We start from the raw sequence: 18793 nt of genomic DNA, 5'->3' as shown, positions 1-18793 counted from the left end.
CCTGCTGAGCTATCGCTTCAGCTCTGACTTAAATTTCTCTTGAATTTAGCTATGAGAATTATTTCTATTTGTTGGAGAGTGGAGATTATCTCAGCTTAGCAAAAACTTGAAGTTTATAACTGAAGTTCATAAAACCCTAATGGTCTCAAATGCTTCTATTATGAGATGAATTTAGTTGAAATACTGTGTTTGAATAGTTAATTTCTGGGACTAACATAGATATGAAAATGAACATATTTCAGGTCCCTTTTTAAGGTTATGCATACTCTGTTAAAGTTGGATGAAAGGCTTTGGGAAGTGTAGTTTCTACTAAAAGTGTGTTGTCTTGATGGACATGAGTTATTTTAGAGATGTTGGTTTAACTCTGCCTTCTGTGTCAGTATAGATCTGATATTTTTGGTTTCAAAAGACCATTTAATTTTTTTCTTTATACAACATTCAGAAGTTTCTAATCAACTGTAGTAAGCAGTGACCGGTGAATCTTGCACGGCATTGTCCTCTTTAGGCAGTTCTTGGGAATTGCAGACATATGGTTCCCCTTTCCTAGGGTGCTGCGACAAAATTTACTTTGACATCCTGGTCATCCGGCTGTTTCTATAATTGTATTTTGTTGGTCTTAATCTGATTCTTTGTTTAAGTTGGACTCTGGAATATAAATATAAATAAATCCCTACTGTAGGCTAGTTGTGAAGGCTCGCGTAGACCTGGCCTTCAGCGGTGTTTTTATTGCCTATATCTAGTTCTCATCTTCCAGGCTTCCATTAAGCTTCTGGGCATCCTCAAATTCATCCTCAGCATACCTGCATGTGAAACCACGTGGCACCCTGGGTGGTCTTTATTGATAGCATTTTTTTTTTTTTAATTTCCTTCCTATATCCTCAAGCTGTAGCAATTCTGGGGAATACTTATTTGTCTCTGGTTATTTTGATATTTATAAGTTGCTTACTAGTTGATAAATGTATTAGCTTGCTTGGTCCATGTCCCATATTTATGCCTAACTTTCATTATAGATCAAGAGGATCTACATGTACTGAAGGCCATTCACAACTGCTTTTTTTTTTTTTTTTTTTTTTTTTGAGAAAGGCTCACCGTGTAGTCCAGTCTGGCCCTGAACTAAAATTCTTATGCCTCAGTCTTGTGAGTGCCATAATTATAGGTGGACACCATCTCTCCTACCCATCAACTTAATTGCATTTTTAAATTGTATGTTTTTCTTAAAGTTATCATCAATTGAAAATAATGATTCCTTTACTGTTTCTGTGAGTTTTAGTCATGTTCTTAAGAAGTAAAGAGTTCCCAGATGCCTGGGGCATATTTTGTTACAAAATCTCATCTGTAGTTTTAGCTTCAACATCACTTGAGAGTGATATGTTGGTAGCAAATATGTTTCTGTGTTTTTCTAGTAGTGATAGATTTATATAAAATCACATTCTTCTGTATTCCCATTGTGGCTCGTGGTGTGTTTTCTGAGGCAGCTGGCCAGGACTAGTGTCAGGAGTTGCAGATTCAGGACAAGGTGACTGGCTGAATGTCTCCCTCGACACTGTTCTTATTGGCACACAGTCTTGCACTGATTGTATTGGTGGTAATCTAAAATTATTTTGAATTTCATTATTTCTAGACCTAAAAGAACCTTAACATTCTCTTATTTAAGACCCAATATTATTATGAACTCACAGTACTTCTTATCAAGACTTTCTTTTTTGTTTTCGAGACAAGGTTTTTATGTGTACCCCTGGCTATCCTGGAACTTGCTCTGTAGATCAGCTGGCCTAGGATCAAAGATCCCACCTGCCTCTGCCTCCCAAGTGGTGGCTGGGATTAAGCCACCACCAGCAGCCTTACTATCATGATTTTGTTCAAGTAGGAAAGTTAATGCTGAGATTAAAGATACGTTTGGGCTTTGTATACTTTTTTTTTTTTTAAATCTCAGCTTTAAGGGAAATTTTCTGAGTATTATTTGCAGCTATGAATAACATAGTCAAAAGTGTAGACTTTAAGACTTTTCCTAATAAGATATATCACATAAGATATACTTATAAAAAAGTATAGTAATGGAAAAATTATATGAGAGCATAAATAACCAAACCAAAGTAACCTGACTTGTACCCAAGGGAAGGAAATAACTCAGCAGGGCACCGATGTGCAGAAGGCAGGAAGTTTATTTTGGAAAGCTGCCAAATTAATGCTATTGTATTAAAAACAACCAGGCCCTAAGATTGCATGTGATTTAAGGTTTTGAATAGTGGAAATTCTCCAGATTCTAGTTGTGGAATGTTTTTCCATTTTTAGGGAAAATGGCTTTGAATATGTAAAGTACTAGCAATCATTATGCCTTGTAATTAGGTGAAAAAAATGCCCGAATGTTAATTAAGGACCTGGAATGATTTTATAAAACTTATTCCTGAAGGAAGCAGGTTAAAAATGGAGCTCTAAAAAGTGATGATGTTGGGGCTGGAGAGATGGCTCTGGTTAAGAGCACCGGCTACTCTTCCAGAGGTCCTGTGTTCAGTTCCCAGCAACCACATGGTGGCTCACAACCATCTGTAATGGGATCAGATGCCCTGTGTCTGAAGACAGCTGCAGTGTACTCACATACATTAACTAACTAACTAACTAACTAAATAACTAACTAACTAAATAAATAAATAAAGTGATGATGTCAGAAGGTTCCTTATACTCAGAGTAGAAGAGACTGTGGAAGATGCCCTCCTAAGGGATGCAGTCATACATAGTTTCAGTCCCCCTATCCACACAGCAAACTGGGCTCCCACTGTGATGGGAGACCTCTGAAAGAGCAAGTGTCCTTGGTGAGTACTCAGGACCCAGGGTGGGAACCACTTTCTTTCACAGACCATTGCTACTGTGAATAACCTTGAGCTCTTTGAATACTTTTTAGTTTAGGTTAAGTTATGACTGACAGTGTTGGGCTTTAAATATAAAAAAATGAACTTTAAAAATATGCTTTAGTATAACCACATCACCCATCTAAAAACTGTATTAGTATGTGAGAAATTCTTATTTTTTTAAGTTAGGTTTTGTGTATGTGCAGCTGTGCCTCCCCCCCCCCCCCCCCCCCCCCCCCCCCCCCCCGTGTGTGTGTGTGTGTGTGTGTGTGTGTGTGTGTGTGTGTGTATGTAGGTGCACAGCTGTATTTGTGCCTTTATGTACTGAAGGCCTAGGTCCCAGGTGTTATATTTTTATTACTATTTTAGCTATATTTTGCAATGCTCATGATGGAATCCTGGGCTTCATGAGTGCTAGGCAAAAAGTGATCCATTGAGTTCCACCTAAAGCTGGAATTAGACTTAGAGTACAACAGAAAACCTGGACTGATGGTCACTGGAAACAAGTTTTTTTCTTTTCTCATATGAAAGCCCACAGAGGCAGTGCAGTTGTGATGTAGTGGGTCTGAGTACCAAGGATACAAATTTGTCATGTGTTTAGATTCCAAAGTTACTGTATGAGCCAACATTGCAGTCAGAGCCTCACACTGAAATTTCAGATAAAAGGACAGCTCCTCTCTTTAAAAGGCACGCTTTGGGAGATGATAGGTTGCCTTAAACCTGCTGTCTAGTTGCATCTTGCATGGTACTATGGCCATGGCTAGCTATAAGGCAGTCTAGGATATTAAGCTCTGAAGGCTCTAAGACTTCCTGCTAAGGCAAAGCTTGGAGGTTTTGACTTAAGAAATAGGAGAAAAAGAGAGACAGATAGTCTAGGAAACAGGCAGCAGAGTCTTCCTGACACAAATTAACCATTTAAAAGCAAGAAACATGTTCCTGTGTCGCTGATGTAAACTGGAGATGCCTCTGGTTGCCAGGCAGTGGTAACAATAGAAAAGGAGGGCTGGTATATTGTAGCAAACCACAGAGCATGGAGTTTAACTTGGAGTTGAAGGTGTTGGCAAGTTTCTTGGTCTGCTACAATACACCAGCCCTCATTTTAAATATTTTAAGAGTATGATTTCAAACGTAAGGAGTTGAATATTCGAGAATGAGTGGGTAAGTGTTCCGTGGCGTGATTAGACCACTGTTCATTAGGCTGTAGTATTCCACGGGTACAAATAACAGATCTGGCCATCTCCCTCTCTGTAGGATTCCTTTTTCTGATGACAGAAAAAGAGTGCTCGCTCAAGCCGTTGTGTCTCACTTCAGGTTTGTGCTTCCGTAGAAAGGGTAGCAGCTGACTTGTGACAGGCCACTTACTGTAAGCCGTGATTTTCTCGGCCTAAGTAAGCAAAGATGCCTGCCTGTACAGGTCAAAAGTAAAATCAATCACTGTTCTTCTCCTAATATTACAAAGGCTTCATATCAAAGGGAGCAGCACAAATAGAAGCACTTGGGGTAAGTCTTGCTTGCCATGTCCTAGTTATTACAGCAAAGTCAATAGGGCTGAGAAGCACAGTATAATGTAAATGATAGCGCTGGATGCTTGTTGTGGGCTTGCTGTTGCTGACTGACACTAAGTGACTTATGTTCTTTTCTCACATAAGCCTGTATAAGCTTGACAGTATTAAATTTTCCATTTTACAGATAAGAAAATTGAAACTTAGACTTGACTGACATTGGAGTCCAAGTCTCTTTGACTTCAGGGTCTGTGTGTGACACAGAAATGAGTGTGCCTGAAGATGAGGTGCCTGGGGTCCAGACAGCTTTGCAGTTAGAGAGCACTTCTCGCATAGATCCACGCTGGCAGCCCAGGTGTGATCTTGTCATGTGCTGTGGGGAGATGTGGGGAGGCACGTGAGGGAACTGAAGACTTTCTTCAGCTCTGAGCAACTTGTTTTTCCTACAGAAAGGAAGATGACTGGTGATGTATAGTTTTCTTTTACAAGGACGGTTTTATGTTTTGAAGATCACATGAATCATGCAAGCAAAAGCTTTCCCTTCCTTCTCTGGCCCCCAGACTCTGCACACTCATTCAGAATTCTTAATCCCAGGGCTCATTCGTTCAGTAGCGGAACCCCCTAAGTTCCTTTGTGTTTGTTTACAGTTAATGTGTTAAGAACCATTGACATTTGAAGATCATCAGAAGTGAAGATAAAACATCTCAAAAATTATAATGTAAGTGAATGGGAAACTGCAAAAAAAAAAAATGGACAGAAATTAACATTTCCAGTAAGATCTTTGGAATCCGATATTGTCCCAAATAAAATCTGTGCACAAGTAACCAGTGACTTCAAACTTTAATCTCAATTCAAGTTCCAGTCAAGAGCATCCTGTGATTTCATCTACCTGGGTAAAGCAGTCATTACGTTTTAGTCACCCAGTAATTTTCCCGTTGACTTTGAGACTTGGGGATGCTTCTGTGTCCTTCATTTTTCTCCTTTAGGACTCTGAAGTTTGATATGAGACAGGATGAATAGGGTACAGATTATATTTGTGTGGACACTGTTTTCTGGTAGCACGTCTGTGTTGGCTTATGTCACTACTTTTTGTTTTTCTTAGTCACAAAGAGGGCAGTGAGATGCAAGCCTTCCCCTCCCTTTTCTACCTGCTCCTTTCTCTCTCTGTTTCCTTCCAAGTTGCTGAGTATTTACTATCTCTTGTACTATGCACTGGTACCAGCATTTTAATTAATTCATTCATTAATTAGTTTTTTCTGAGACAGCAACTAATATATATATAGCCCACCCTGGCCTCATACTCTGTACCTGAGTGTGATCATGAACTTCTGATCCTCTGTTCCACCTCTCTCATGCCAGGATTATAGAAGCGCATCACTGCACTTGATTTATGATTCTGCAGATCAAACTCACGGCTTTTAAGAATGCTAGGCAAACTCTCTGTCAATCAGTTCCTGAGTTCTTGAGAGCTTGGTGCTGTGGCTGCTGTATTACTGTTAGGCACAGCGGGATCACTCGGTGCTTCAGACACTCTGGAAGCCTGCATGTTTTCGTCACAGGTGCTGCTGCATGAACATTTAGTTTGTAGTTTCCAGCTTATTCTGGATCATCAGGAACAAGTCCAAGAATTTGTACCGAGAAGTCTGAAATCCATCATTGATTCAGATGCTTTGTGGAGTCTTAGTCCAACTCCAAGATTTTGTGGATGAGGGAAGAGACTTTGTTGCTCTAAATACAGTTGAATTTGGGAGGCTGGGAAAGGTTAGTGTTTTTGTACTAAGTACCAACCCTGAGATTGGAGATTTCACGGGTCATGCTGCAATTGTTGCTAGACAGCCTCACTGTGCTTCATGTTTCTAAGCCCCTCCTTTGTCCTACATTTTCATATCATAACCAGTTTACCATTGTACCTGGAAAACCCTGAATGCCACAGATGCGCCATTTACCTGAAGCTGGCATGCTGTTTCCCAGTCATTAGCCTGAAGTGTGGCCGATTGTGATTTTTAAATCACTGGGTAAGGAAAAGCACTTTTTTTTTTTTAATCTAGGACATCCCTATTCCTGTGTGGATTGACTTTTATATGATTCCGAAGTTCTGTTTTTAGTGTCTGAGTGGGAGGTGCTGGCTAGCTGTGTCATGAGCAGCTCTGTCATTGTTTCTTCCCCTTCAGCTCTGTGAAGCAGTGTTAGGAGTGATGAAACCTGATGCTTCACACACCAGACTGTAGCCATTGAAATTAACTTGTATCTGTAATACGTCAGTATTTACTAAAAAATCTTAAGTAATCTTTTAAACCATAGGTTTTGAATTAACTATATTAGTGCACATATTTTATATTGTGTCCCATAGTTCCTGAATCATATCTTGTATTAGTAAATGAAGTTAGCCCACTTTTTAAAAAAAAAATCCTATGATATTGGAATTATTAGAAAGTGGGTTGTAAACTGTTACAACTCAATTTTTGAGTGTTTCGGGGTATGTCTTAGTTAAAGGATGCTTTTCACATGTCATTTGCTTTATGATGTGGGGGGCCAAACCCGGCTCAGTGCACAAAGTGCTGCTTGTAAGTAGTCATTCATCTGTGCACAGTTATCATCCTTGGCTTTACAGATACCTGTACCATTGTTATTGGTTTTGTAACCACAGAGTCAAAGTTGCAAATATATTGTCTCCTAAATGAGACTTAGCCTGAGAATGTAGCTCAGTTGTAGAGCCTGTGTTTGGTATTCAACTTCCAGCATTACAATAGGAAAGAGAAAGAAAAGGAGGACTTTATTATGTGGTGTTAATTCCCCACGAAAGGAACCTACTTAAGAAGTCTCATACATGCTGAAAGATACGTCAGAATGACACTGCATGTGTATGATGATGTGAAATGTTTTGAAAACTAGAATTTCTCAGCTGTAATGTAACTGTTACTTACATTTCCTTATTATTTAACTGTATATGCTTACCATTAATTTTAGCTTAAAATCAGAATGAAGACTATAAATTCTGATCACTTGACTTGTTATTTCTTGTGCTCAGACTTTATTCAGTCATTAAACGTATGCTATTGTTATAGATGTAGCCTAGATTTCTCTTTTAGAGTCTGTGATGGTTAGTGTCACCTACTTGACGGTATAGAATCACCTGGGCTGTGGGCCTCTGGATATGCCTGTGGGGAATTATTCCATGTGGGAAGAAAACTTATCTTAGTAGTGGTTGGGATCATTCTCTGGGAAGGGGGTGTTGACTGCACAGAACAGAGCGAGCAAGTGAGTGAGCGAGCACTAGTGCACTCATCTCTGCTCCTTGACTGTGGGTGTGAGCAACCAGCTGTTCAGGCCCCGCTGCTGTGACTTTCCCTGAGGATGTGAGCAGCCAGCTGTTTCATACTCCTGCTGCTGTAACTTTCCCACAATGATGGACTTCACCCTTGAGTTGTAAGTTGAAATAAACTATTTGTTCCTTAAGTTGCTCTAGCAACTAGCCAGGTATTTTATCACAGCAACAGGAAAAGAAACTAGAGAAGAGTCTTAGTGTTCAATCCAGATAATCACCTTTAGTGCATGAAATACTCAAGGATACTGTATTGGAAGACTTCCTTCAGCAAATATTCATGGAAAAAATGATTAGCAAATGGTCACTTATCTTTTCAGTGTAATCACAGTAGCTAATAAGCATTCAGTTAGGTGTCGGTTTGGTTTTACAGTTGCAAAGCTGTTTTGCTTGTACAGTCTGAGGTTCTCAAAACAGCCCTGCTTTGTTAGATAGCAGGCCCAAACATTTCCAGTGTCCTTGCTAAGATAAAAATGGAACTGGAATTTGGATTTTCACCTAAATGCTCTGCTGTCTTTACTCTCTGTGTAAGTTATAGTGCAGAAGTAGTAAAAGTTTACAGGGTGTACATTTTGCTGATTAAATAAAATTTCTTTTGTTGGAGAATTGATGACAGCTCATCTTGTTCAATCAGTTCAGTTAAGTCTAATTACAAAGTTTCTCACTTCATCTAGGTCTTCTCTTTCTAAGAGAATAGTCTAAGGAATAGCATCAATTTATTTAATAATAATGAATTCACATTTGCAGGTAGCATGAGAAAATTACAAGAGTCATGTAGTGGTGAGTTTAAAGTGCTCTGCTTTGTGCTTCCTGACACCCACCCAGCAGCTGTTTTGATCTCGAACAAAAGACACATAAACATTAGTTTAATTTTGTGAGGCCTTAAGCTACTCAAAGGCTGGGCATATCTAATCCTCCTATGGCTAGCAACTTTCCCCTCAGGTGCTCATGGGTGTTTGCAAGATATTTAGAAATAGCTGAGAGTAGTTAACTGACAGCAGTCCAGATTACTTTACATAGATAGTCAGTTTTCAAAACTGTCAGAAATCCACAGAATGTGGCATTTAATGTTATTCTTTTGTTGTTGAGACAAAGCAGCTCCCCTTCTGTGGACTCAGAAGCAGCTGAGCATCTCTACCTCCAGGTGAGGCTGTGCATTGTGGGTTGGTGGCCACTGGGCGGAAACTGCCTATCTCTCCTGCAGACCTGAGTGGACACAGTTACAGGTTAGGACAGCTTAGTTCTGCTGAGACAGAATAAGCTGGTCCTTAATAAGTCCTGTGTTACAAGGTCTGTCAGAATATCCTGGGCCGGAAGACTGAAGACCGACGCTCCAGCTTCCTGACTTACTGGGGCTGTATAGGTAGGCAGCTGTCTCTACAATTTGTCTAAGTTCTGGAAGCTGTGTTAGGCTTCCTATGTTTTCAGATAATATTGGTCATTCTCAGATTTCTGATGGGCGTGAAAGACTAGTTATCGTCTCATAGACAACTGAGTTTATTTAGCATTGAGAGAATATATTTGAGAAGATAGTTTTCAGATAGTATACAAACTAACCAGGACATAACATATGAGTTTTAAGTCTTTTTTTAAGTTAGGATAGATAACAGAGTGTTCTGTTTAATTGACAAAAATGATGGACTGGGTGTTAGGTGTATTTTGTACTTTATAAATTACAAAATGATAATAGTTATATATTTGGGAGCAATAGTTTATATTTGAGAGAAAAGTTTTTTTTTTAATTGGCCCTAAAAGGTGAGATGTGGCAGAACCTTCCTCTAATGAATAAAGATTTCAAGGGACCAATCACTGGGCACTGGATAAAGAAGGTGAGCTGGGAGTTTTAGAGAGGAGAGAGAGAAAGAGACAGGAGAGAAGGAACGGAGATGGAGGAAGAGAAAGATGATCCAGATTGTGTGTGGCTTTAAATAGCCACAGGTAGCTATGAATATCACGTAAATGATGGATAATTACAGGACAATTTGTCTTATCAGGTGGGCACTTTATATCAATATCAGCTGGCTCTGAGTTCAGTGAACCTTTTGTGGAGTGAGAATTTACTGATATAAATCTGACTGATAAATTACAAGCCTCTAGAGTTTTAATTTTTCCTGGTTACTGGGATTCGTCACCACTAACCACAGCAGGCAGATGGCTGGGAATGCGAGCAGGATCCACAGCTAGAGAACTGAGAGACGGGTGGACGGGTGGGTGGGCGCTGCATGGGCTAGCCGTGGAGGCGGCGAGACCACCGTGGTCAGAGAGTAGCCAGCGTTGTCGTGGGATGGCGCCCTTCTAAATGCTCCCTGCTGCAGACAAGGACCTCCAGTGTTTGGACATGCAGATTCCTGATGGAATCAAAGCATTAGAACTGATCTCCAACAGTCATTTGTTCAGATGCATAAAGAGTCTGAAGAGATGGCTCAGGGTTCCGTTCTCAGCTCCTACAGAGCAGCCCACAACCATCCATAACTCCAGTTTCAGGATGTCCAACACCTTCTTTTGACCTATGCAGGCACTAGACATGCATCTGGTGCACATATAATCATGCAAACAAAACACTCCCACAAAATAGAGTCTTGGTGCTCATGTGTTTTTTGTGCTTGCTGAAATCAGAAAGCTGCCCAGTCCAAGCCTTACTGACTAAGCTGGCCACCATGCTAGTAACCCGAGACAGAAAGTGACAGATTTCACTTTAGAATGTTTTTCTCAGTTAACTGATACATTAGGAAGTTTTCCTTGTAGGCCACACTTGGGAGTCTACTTAAGTATTAATTTAAACTGTTTGTTGACTATAGACTGGTGAATAAAATAGATTTTGAGAAGTTATTTTAGGAGGGCTGTGGAGGGCTGTGGCTGCGGATGCATGTGTTCATGCTGGAGCCCAGGAGCGCCCTCTTCTGGCCCCTTCCCACCTCATGTTGACATTCACTTTGATTACAGTGCATTGGTGTTTACCAGTTTTATTAAACTTCTAATATAATCTTTGCAAAACCAGTCTGTGGGGGAAAGTCTTGTAAGCTGTTTTCAGTGTAAATTGGTTCAACTTTATGTTGGTACTAACAGATCACATGCACTGAATTGATCTGGGAATAAAATGACACAATTTTACCGTGTGCCCTCGATGATCTGTTCTTACTTCCTTGGCATTTCCCAAAGTGCCAATAATCACCAGCCAAGGCCAGCAGAGCTCGGATCCGTCTTCTCTGAGTGAAGACTCTCGTCTGTCCATTCCCTTGATAAAACATCATTTCTGACGCCCCTCTTATCCTTTAGATTGGTTAAGTTTAAACACTAGAACTGGCAAAGCATTTAAAAAAGTGATTAAACATGCCCTTACTGTGTTCTGGTGAAGTTATTTTCTGGTTTGGAGACAGATATTCTGACAGTAAGGTTTTTGTTTTATGAAACACACTGCAAGCCTTTTATTTTTTAAGTAAAATTTTCAGCAGAATGACTACCAAGCCCAAGCACATGCAGTGCTTAGGAAGGACACTGCAGGCCATTGTGTGAGTGGTGAGAGCACAGTCTGCATTCCTAGAAAAGCTTCTCTCCAATCGGAATTCAGGAGGCATTGTTTAATATTCATGGGCAGCTGGCATTAGTAACCAGAGAACACTCTGAAAGAGCCTCTTCCCCAGAGACTGAAGTGACAGTGAGAGCCTGGGGGTAGAAAATCTCTGCCTGACCCTGGACCCTCTTGAGACTTGTTTACTAGGAGTGTGAAAAGTAGGTGACATGGGTCTAACTTCTGGGCTCTTTTGAGTTAAGCATGTGTGATGCTAGTTACATTTGTGTCTAATTTTCACTTTTACAAGATGAGTTTTATTGACTTTTGGAATCCTGGGTTAGGAGGAATCGGGAGCATGAGTATTGGGATCTATTAATGCTTGGGTTTTGTATTCTGTTTATTATCGTTGATTGCTGCCAAGTGACAATGTGACGAGAAAGTAGTGATGATTTTTATTAGCAGTGCTACAAACCAGCATTTCAGAGACAATAATACTTTGCTGTTATTTTCCTAAAAAGTACTGGTGGTAGTAGACTTGATAGTCCCAGGTGTGAATCCCCAAAATAGGTACCGACATTCATTTGTTTAGGAGGGATTTTCTTAATTTGTAAGTTTGCATCCTAAACATTTCTCTGGAATATGTGTATCTGGGGGTCAGAGGTTCCCAAGTAAAAGAAACTCCAGGACCGTAGAAGGCTCTTTACCTTACCTTTGGACACTGTTTAGAAAAGGTGAGCACAGTTCCTGTCTGTCTGAGGATACCTGGCTTGTATTAGGGTTCACATCCGCACTGCAGTGGTAGTGTTGAATAGGGCGACAAAGGAAAAAAGGACATTGTGGTACAACAACAGAGATAAGTGTGAGCAGATGTGTGGGGATGACTAAGAGTCAGATGATGGTTTCTGTTCGGTTCTTGTGGTGGTGAAGCTGTGTCACTGACAGAGTGGGGGACGACTGGGGATGGAGAGAGAGTGAGCGCGCTTGCTGTTCTGTCCCTGCCTTCAGTGTAGATTTAAGTTGTGTTCATTCAGAGGTATGTGTGGACACATGGATGCATTCTTTTCTGAGACCAGGAATTAGCATTTAAATAATGCCAGGTTTATTCCATTTTTAAAAATGATGCTGAAAATTTAGACAAATGCATTTGTGATGGTCATTGAGCACAGAGGCCTTGACATCTACTAGGCCCGCACACAGCCATTAAGTTGTATCCCAGCTGTTTGTGAGTTGTTAATGACCTTCTTACGGGGTGATAGTCAGAATCTAATACATTAGAGTATAATTATAGGGCTGTTACGAGGGGGTATTTCTCATAGGAAAAATTGTCTGCATGAATAATGTAAAGTGTAATTGATGCCCCGGACAGTTTTCTAGAGTGCTGGCTATATTTTGACAAGCTTTGCTGTAATGCTTCATTAATTTCTAAGATTTGTTCTGTTTATGCATCCTGTCTTGAAATAACATGCTCAACTGTCTGAAGAGAGAATGCTCTGGGGCATGGAGCATTGTGAGTGTGTTCTGTGGCAGAACACACTTGATTTTATCTTGTTTTGAATCTTACCAATATCTGCATGCTAGTTATTTTGTTGAAAGTGTTTGAGTGTGTGTTCATGAATATGTGTTTTGTATTGTGTTTATATGTATATATTTGTGTGTATGTGTATATTTATGTGTGCATGTTTGTGTGTGTATGTGTGTTTCCATTGAAAGCTATAGATTAATAGAAGAGGATTGTGATTTTAATCTAGTTTTAGTTCTTGCTTCTGCTTGCAGGCTTGGACAAAAAGGCCATAACAATTGGGAATGAAAAGCAAATGGTGCTGCCGTTCAAAGAGCATGGACAGAGATACAGTACAGTTAAACAGTGCTGCGGAGGGACAAGGATTTGCATGGACAGAGATACAGTACAGTTAAACAGTGCTGCGGAGGGACAAGGATTTGCATGGACAGAGATACAGTACAGTTAAACAGTGCTGCGGAGGGACAAGGATTTGCACGGACAGAGATGCAGTACAGTTAAACAGTGCTGCGGAGGGACAAGGATTTGCATGGACAGAGATGCAGTACAGTTAAACAGTGCTGCTGAAGGACAAGGCTAACGGTTTTCCAGTGGTTGAATTGTTCTGGTTGTGCATACACTGGGGGAGGGGAGAGTTGGGAACTGTTTTCAATCTCAGGAGCTGAAGAGTTATGGAAACCATGAAACCTAGTTTAGCAGATGATTTCAGTATTTGTAACTGACTCCCGACTGTCAGCCCTGTCAGCCTGTGCTCCCAGCACGGGCTCTCCCTCCGGCAGCGCTGTCTGACCATGGTGATCTGTTTGCTCTCTTGATGCCCACAGTCATGGTGCAGCAGGATTTCATCATTTGCCTGTAGGTGGGCCAGAACTTGCCATCCTCCTTCCTCTGCTTGCCACGTTCTAGGATGACAGGCCAGCCCTGCTTCTTGGTGTTTTAGTTGTGGGCTTAGCCTTTAATGGGTGAGCCATCTTTCTAGCCTTAACTCTGTTTCTCCAAAGAGCAAATTGTTAAGAATTTCACCTAATTTAACTTTCCACTTTTGTATTTAACTCTGTTGTTGTAAACTAGGATTTCTAATGCTTAGGAAGTATCCTTTTCTAGCTTCTTTTAGCTAAAATAATAGTTGGTAAGGTGTTGTTTGTGAGGTAATGTGCTGAACTGTTACATGTGTTGTTTTATTTCATCATTGTGAGTGTACAAATAGCTCTGAGCATGTGTTTAGTACTCAGTAGGTATTAAGTAATTTATCTAATAAATTTATATAAAATTAAACTTGCAAGTTGTTATCATAGAGCTAAGACAGTGTTTATTATTTCTTTTTTTTTTTAAAGATTTATTTATTATCATATGTGAGTACACTGTAGCTGTCTTCAGACATACAGAAGAGGGCATCAGATCTCATTAAGATGGTTGTAAGCCACCATGTGGTTGCTGGGATTTGAACTCCTGACCTTTGGGAGAGCAGTCAGTGCTCTTAACTGCTGAGCCATCTTACCAGCCCCGTGTTTATTATTTCTTAAGAAAATTATTGCTGGGTGGTGGTGGCACAAGCTGGTAATACCAGCACTCTGGGAGGCAGAGGCAGGCAGATTTCTGAGTTCGAAGCCAGCCTGGTCTACAGAGTGAATTCCAGAACAGCCATGGCTATACAGAGAAACCCTGTCTCATAACAACCAAATCCAAAAAAAACCAAAAAAAAAAAATTATTATCCTTATAAGGAGTATTTTAGACACATTTCTTTCTGTTCTGTCCCCCCCCATGTTCACATAGTGGATATAATTTTATCTACTATGTTTTTTGTTTAAAATAATAGTTTTCTTTCTGCTTTTGTTGGTACATGCTTGTAATGCTAGCAGTTGAGCAGTGGAGATAGAAGGATTAGGGGTTCAAGGCTAGCCTGAGCTACATGAGAGTCTATGTCAGAGAACAAAATAAGATTTACATTTTTTGTTCTGTTTGGCTCTTTTTTAAAGGGCCATTTTATTCACACCTATGGGGTTCATATTGTTCCTTTGGGAATGCATGTCTGGACTCTGGAGATCTCGTTTAACTTGCAGTCTGTACACCAGTAGATGTATAGTTTAACCAGTAAATACTCAATGCTTTCTCTACTTCTTGTATCAGTAAAGTGTTCTGGATTCGATATAGCTACTACCCAGCTTTAATCTCTCCATTGTTCAGTGAACATATCAACTTCAGGAGATTTGTGAGAATCTCACCTTCAATGAAATCAACATTTTATATTCTTTCTGTATTCCCCATCTGTTTAGTCAGCTGTATCTTCTGTGTATCTCGGGTGTCATACCATGGTTTTTTTGGTTGTCTATTAAGTGATGTAACTTCCTGATAAACCAAATTCGTCCAGAATGTTACCAGCCTGAACCTTTCTTGGTTACAGTTAATCCATCCTTCTCTGTGTACCTGTAGTATTTCTTTTTAAAGTTAGTCTTAGAGCATTACTTTCAATAAGGGGCATAGTTGAATAGGCCCCTTCCTTAGGTGCCTGTTCCCTGGTTGCATACCTAATATTGAACTCTGTGCATCTTTACAGTGTACTCACGCAGCATAAAGTCATGACTAAGTCAGCACCGAGTAAATGGATAAGTCACACATGCGCAGATGCGTGGTGTGTGGGCTCCAGAACCTTCAGCCTCCAGTACCTATGGCAGCACACATGCCAACTCTGTCTGCAAAGTTCCAAAACTAATGCTACGGTTTCACACACGACTCCGTTTTCTACTTTGTTGTGTAGTTGGCAGAGTGCCTTCTTGATTAGAAGACTTGGGATCATATTTTGACTCATCCCTTGTCCTTGCTGTCTTACCAAGCTGTTGATTCTGGTCCCTGTGTGCCTTATGGTCACTTTTATTTACATTTTTATTGCTAGTTTGGTCTCTACCTCTGTCCTTAGGAGGTTCTTCTTGTCTTAGTGTTTTTACTGCTGTAGTGAAACCATAATGACCAAAGTAACTTGGGGAGGGAAGGATTTATTTGATTTATTTCCATATCACTTGTCATCACTGAAGGGAGTCAGGACAGGAGCACAGACAGGGCAGGAACCTGGAGACAGAAATAGTCTGGACCAAGAGACTGGCCAAGAGAATAAAGGCTAGACTGAAAAAGGGCCATGTAACCAAAATGGCTGGAGCATGCAGGGAAGGCCAGCTGGGTGGGGCAGCCCAGAGTATTGGGTGTATAGATTGAAAGAGATGATTTTAGCATGAGTGAGAAGACAGCCAAAAGAAATGTACAATCTTGAGCTTGTGACAATGATGACACTAGTAGTCAGTGCTTACCAGAGCTAGATTAATAGTTTATCAGAACTCCACTAATCAATGTTAAAATTTTCAACTTTTGAAGTCTTAATGTAACAACAGCACAGAGGGAAAGAGATCTTGCATTTACATACCTTAAAACACTTTCTTAGACCTTTATAACTTGTATAAATTTTAAACATTTTTTTTCTCATCCAATCATTTACCATGAGACACAGTAGTTGGTTACTGAGAATAGTCCATTGCAAAACAAGTTTCTTAAAATAAAGGATAGTAAAAAGTTACATTGAAATCTGTCTTATGAGTTTATCATTTTTAGAGCCTGTTAGCAAGGTAAAGTGTGCTCTCCAGTGAGTTCTTTTTTTTTTTGGATTTGTTTTTTTCGAGACAGGGTTTCTCTGTATAGCCCAGGCTGTCCTGGAACTCACTCTGTAGACCAGGCTGGCCTCGAACTCAGAAATCCGCCTGCCTCTGCCTCCCAAGTGCTGGGATTACAGGTGTGCGCCACCACTGCCCTGCCAGTGAGTTCTGAGGCCTGATTTTTACATATGAAGAGAAGGCAGCTGTAGCCTTGGGAAAGAAGCTGGTATACTTGATGCTTTTAAAGCTACAGTTAGCCCTCAATATCATTAGAGATCCGAGAAGGATAAATTATAGTAGGAGGTATAATCTAAATAGCCTATGTATCAGTTAAAATGACATTACCCAGATGGTTGCCTGAGGCTCCTGTGGTCCCCATGACTGGGACAGTGGTGTCAGGTCTTCAGCTGTCATATAGGACAGCATTTATCTTCAGCTGCCACCTGGAGCAGTGGGTCTTTGGGACTGGGAGTGGCATGGGATATGAAAATGCTAAGGGATAGAAAGGGCTTGGATAGGGTTTGGGAAATCTGAATTTGGGGCCATTGTTCAACTGGAAGGAGGCAGAGGCAGGGACCTATCTCCCAGAAGAGGATGTTGGCGTCTGTCTGAGCCCTTTTGTTGGTGGTGGGGATTGCCTCTACCCACCCTGTGAAGGTGTCCGCCAAGACCAGAAGGTACTTACATAGCACTTTTGACTGTGAGCATGTGGGGAAGGTCAAGTCACCAGTTGGTTCCAGGAAGAGAGCCTCTGGCCTGGTGAGTAAGAAAAGAGGGGCTGCAGGAACTGGGGCTGGAATGTGCTACTGGACAGATGTTTTACAACTGTGACGAGGAGGTAATAGCCTCAGGGGAGGGCTGCAGGTGGGCTTGAGCATGGGGAAACTAGTTTGACTACTATGGTGAAAGAGCTGGTATGTAGACAGGACAGCATTTGTCGAGTGGCAGGAGGTGATATGGGGATGTCCTATGCTGTGTGAGATGAGTCCAGGTTCCAAGGGCTGCAGCTCTAGCCGCTTTGTCATCATTGGCTTGGTTATGACTGGCAGTCAGGTCCTCTAGCTGTGAGGAGATGGGAGGCTTTTAGCATTGCTATAATTTGGTGTTAGTTGGTTATGGATCCTTCTTTTGTTGTAAGTAGTCCAAACTCTTTCCAGATGGCAGCAAGGGAAAGGAGAATGTGAATGGCTTATTTGGAGTCTGTGTAGATGGATAGGGATTGTCCTTATGCAAATTAGAGTGCACTGGTGAAAGCTATTAGTTCAGGCTGTTGATTAGTAGTGTGGGCCTGGAGGGTCTGTACCTCAAGCACCCAGTATTGATTTATGACATAGCCTGCATTTTTGGCCCCTTATATATGTGTACCAGGTATAGATGGCCGGAAGCAAATGTGTCCTCTTGTATGTTCGAGGATGGGGCAGTAGTTCCTCTAGTTTTTCAATGCAAGAATGAGATGGGAGTGATCTCTATTTGGTTGGGGAAGAAGATTTGAGACGTTGAGGGGTGGGCATGATTGAAAATCAAGTGCAGTATCTTCTACTAGTGCCCCCTGGAGAGAAATAATCTAGATGGGAGGTAGAGGTTATAAGCCTTTATATGCTGAGGTGGGGCAGGTTGTGAGAGGAGATGATAGCGAGGTGACTAAAAGTTACTTTCTTAGATTCACAAATGTGGAGCTCAGCAGCTGCTAAATCTAGTGTGAAGGCTGCCCATCTGGTAAGGTTGTTTGTTTGTTTGTTTGTTTGTTTGTTTGTTTTACAGCTATACCACAGGTGTAAAGGAAGGTCCCAGTTGGTGGCCTAGGATCCCAAGTACATATCCCTCTTTTTTTTTTGTTGTTACAGAGAGGGAGAAGGGATGGGTCAGGTCTGAGAGTGATAGAGCAGGGGCCTAGATGAGGGCCTGTGCTTGGTAATGGGTAAGAAGGGGTTTGTGTGAGGGTCATACAGTGGGCTGGTGGGGAGGGGAATGGGGGCATTTAGGAATGTAAGAGCCTAGCAATTCCCAGGAATGGGAACATCTCCTTTTTGGCAGAGGGGACTGCATGGGGCTGCTTTAGGTGTTTTATATCCATGGTAATGGTTAGTCTCAAGTAGGTAACCTGAAGGGTTGACAGTTGGACCTTAGAGAGACTCATTAGCCCCAACTGTACAAGAAGTCTTTTAGAGGAGCAGAGGTGTCAGTTTAGCTCATTTGTAGGGAGGGATTGCAGAGGAGATGGTCATCTACAGACTGTATAATTTTAGATATGGAGAGGGGGCGAAGAGAAAGAGAAAGAGAGGGAGGTGATAACCAGCTAGAACCTGGCCAAATGGGTATGGGCTATCCTGGAACCCCTAGAGTAGGGCAGTCCAGGAGCCTTAGGTAGAGACGGGAGTGTTAAGGTGAGTCCAAGTGACAACAAGGATGTTTTGTGACTGAGTGTCAAAGGGAATAAGAAAGAAAGCATCCTTG

At 41.1% G+C, this 18793-nt stretch overlaps 1 protein-coding gene across 4 annotated transcripts in view; it reads left to right on the top strand.

Annotated features, from left to right (window-relative positions):
• The window catches only part of Mtmr2 (myotubularin related protein 2), a 55346-nt gene that overhangs the window by 1359 nt on the left and 35194 nt on the right, over nt 1-18793 (top strand). Inside the window, exons 2-3 of one of the 4 annotated variants that reach the window (XM_052189115.1) lie at nt 4996-5066; nt 6246-6363. The exons of 2 other annotated variants lie outside the window; for them this stretch is intronic. The gene's annotated coding sequence lies outside the window, so the exon portion shown is untranslated. The remainder of the gene's footprint in view (nt 1-4995; nt 5067-6245; nt 6364-18793) is intronic. One more of the 4 variants, XM_052189114.1, reaches the window with a different exon arrangement.

The sequence above is a fragment of the Apodemus sylvaticus genome, chromosome 7, assembly GCF_947179515.1.
Source record: "Apodemus sylvaticus chromosome 7, mApoSyl1.1, whole genome shotgun sequence".
Lineage (NCBI taxonomy): Eukaryota > Metazoa > Chordata > Mammalia > Rodentia > Muridae > Apodemus > Apodemus sylvaticus.
The sequence above is the reverse complement of the archived record's forward strand: the minus strand, read 5'-3'. Positions and strand labels throughout refer to the sequence as shown.